The following is a 3,347-nucleotide window of genomic DNA, read 5'->3' on the forward strand; positions in this document are numbered from 1 at the left end:
CCCGCATGGCAAGCTTTACCCGAAATAATTACATGGAAACTATATTCTTTTAAACACTGGCTGGAACATTAGTTTCAGCCTATTAATCCATTTCTAATAGTCTATGTAGCACCACGAGGTGTGCTTACCAGGAAAGATCTTAACATGCATCTGTCTGGAGTGGGAGAACCATGGCGACTCCCTGACTCAGCTTCTTTCTCCCTGCATTCTTTTTTTTTTAAATCACTTAACTGATTTTATTGGAATTCATCAGAATAAAAGAAGTGTCTGTGTTACATAGAAAAGAATTAATGATGAACTTTGTATATTTTAAACACCAATAAGTGGTTAACAAAATACATTTGAATTTTACCTTTTTACATAATGAATGAGATCTGATTTCATTCTGTTCTGTTTACTCCACCCACCTAAGGGTTGACCTATCAAATGGGCCTAGGCAGTTTTTTTATTAATTAACCAATGAAGGCAACAGATTAGAAAGAAATCACTCCCACATAAAAGCACTATGTTGAAGAGATATGATGAGAGTGGAGAGCTTTTTCTTGTTTCTAATTTTAGTGGAATGGTTTTGAGTTTCTATCCATTTAATTTATTAATAGCTCTTGGTTTGCTGTATATTGCTTTTATTATATTTCGTTATGATCCTTGTATCCCTAACTTCTCCAAGACCTTTATCACAAAGGGGTGTTGAATTTTGTCAAATACTTTTTCAGCATCTAATGAAATGATCATATGTTTGTTTTTTCTTTCAGTTTATTTATAAGATGGATTACATTGATAGATTTTTGTATGTTGAACCATCCAGGCATCTCTGGGAAGTAGCCTACTTGACTATAATGGAATATTTTTTGATCTCTTCTTGGATTCGGTTTGCCAGTATTTTATTGAAATTTTTTGCACTGATGTTCATGAGTGAGATTGGTCTATAGTTGTCTATCTAGGTTGAGTCTTTGTGTGGTTTTGGTATCAGGGTAACTGGAGCTTCATAAAAAGAGTTTGGCAATAACTCTTCTGTTTCTATTATGTGAAACACATTAAGGAATATAGGTATCTGCTCTTCTTGGAATTTCTTGTAAAATTTTGCATTACAAACATCTGGTCCATTGATATTATTGTTAGGGAGTATTTTTTATGACAGCTTCTATTTCCTCACGACTTATAGGTATATTTAAATTGTTCAACTGGTCTTGATTTAATTTTGGTTTATTGTATTTATCTAAAACCAAGTCCATTTCTTTTACATTTTTCAACTTTGTGGCATATAGGCCTTTGTATTAAGACCTAATGATTATCTGAATTTTATCAGTGTCTGTTGTTATGTCCCCATTTTCATTTCTGATCTTGTTAATTTGTACATTCTCTCTCTTCCTTTTGATTAGTTTGGATATGAGTTTGTCAATCTTGTTAATTTTCTAAAAGAACCAGCTTTTTGTTTAATTGATTCTTTGGATTGTTTTCTGTGTTTCTATTTTGTTGATTTCAGCCCTCAGTTTTATTATTTCCAGGCTTTTACTTTCCTGGATAAGTCTGCTTCTATTTTTCCTAGAGCTTTCAGCTGGGCTGTTAAGTCTCTAATGTAAGCTTTCTTTAATACTTTTTTAATGAGGGCACTTAGTGCTATGAACTTTCCTCTTAGCACTGGTTTTATGTTGGTGTCCCATATGTTTAGGTATGTTTTGTCTTCTTTTCGTTGAATTCAATGAAGACTTTAATTGCTTTCTTTATTTCTTCCCTGACCCAGAGTTGGTTCAGTACTTGACTGTACAGTTTCCACGAGTTTGTAGGCTTTCTGAGGGTAGAATTGTTGGTGCATTCTAGCCTTACTCCATGGTGATCTGATAAGACAGAGGTGTTTACTAAATTTTTTTTATGAGGAAGTTTGCTTTGTTACTGAGAATGTGATCAATTGTAGAGAAGGTTCCATGAGAAGATAAGAGAAGGTATATTCTTTCCTATTTGGGTAGAATGTTCTATAGATGTCTTTTAAGTCCATTTGATTCATTAGCTCAATTAGTTCTTTTATTTCTCTGTTAGATTTCTGTCTGGTTGATCTGTCAGTTGGTGAGAGAGGAATGTTGAAGTCCCCTACTATTAGTTTGTGGTTGATGTATGCTTTGAGTTCAAGTAATGTTTCTTTTACATATGTGGGTGCTTTTATATTTGGGTATAGATATTTGTAGTAGGAGCAGCAGGCCGCTTCCCACCTCCCAGCTTCCAGCCACCAGTTAGCTTTACCCAAAATAATTACATGGGAACTGTATTCTTTTAAACACTACTTGGCCCATTAGCTCTAGCCTCTTACTGGCTAATTCTTACATCTTGATTAATCCATTTCTAATAATCTATGTAGCACCACAATCTGGTGGCTTACCAGGAAGGATCTTAACCTGTGTCCATCTTGGAGAGGAGAGTTATAGCGTCTGTCTCACCACCTTCTACCCATCATCCTGTTCTATTTACTTTGCCTACCTAATTTTCTGTCCTATCAAAGGGCCAACGCAGTTTCTATATTAACCAATGAAAGTAACACATAGACAGATGACCCTCCTCCATCAGATATTCAGGATTGAGACTTCATCCTGATGAAATGTTCCTGTTTTGAGTATAAACTGTCCATCTCTATCTCTTCTGATGGATTTTAGTTTGAAGTCAATTTTTGTTAGAAATTACTATAAACAGACCCACTTTTTTCTTAGGTCTGTTTGGTTGAAAAATTTTTCTCAACCCTTTACTCTGAGCAAATGTCTGTCTTCATGGTTGAGGTATACTTCTTGTAAGTATCAGAATGTTGGATCCTGCTTTTGTACCCATTTCTTAACCTGTGCCTTTTTATAGCTGAATTGAGACCATTGATATTAAGTGATATTAATGGCCAGTGGTTGTTAACTCCTGTTACTTTTTTTGGTGATAGTTTGTGTGTTTCCCTTCTTTGTGTTGTGCTTGTGAAGGGTTTTAAGATGTCTAAGTTATTGTGGGTGTTGTTGGCTTTCTTGGGTTGTGATTTTATTTCTATTACATGCTGGGTTTGTTGCTATGTACTTTTTAAATCTGTTTTTATCTTGGAATACCTTTTTTTTGTTCTACATTGATGGTGAAAGAAAGCTTGGCTTATTATAGTAGTCTGGGCTTGCATCCATGTTCTTATAGTTTCTGTAACATGAAGGGGGCCTGTTTTCTGGGGTTTTCTGTCCTTTCCGGTACCCCACAGCCATCAAGCCCCAAAGAAAATCAAACAGAGATCTCTATAAGTTATAAAGCTGATTGGCCCATTATCTCAGGCTTCTTATTAGCTGTTATGACTTATATTAACCCATTATTCTGATCTATTTTAGCCATGTGGCTCAGTA

The sequence above is a fragment of the Microtus ochrogaster genome, unplaced genomic scaffold (genome assembly GCF_000317375.1).
Source record: "Microtus ochrogaster isolate Prairie Vole_2 unplaced genomic scaffold, MicOch1.0 UNK55, whole genome shotgun sequence".
Lineage (NCBI taxonomy): Eukaryota > Metazoa > Chordata > Mammalia > Rodentia > Cricetidae > Microtus > Microtus ochrogaster.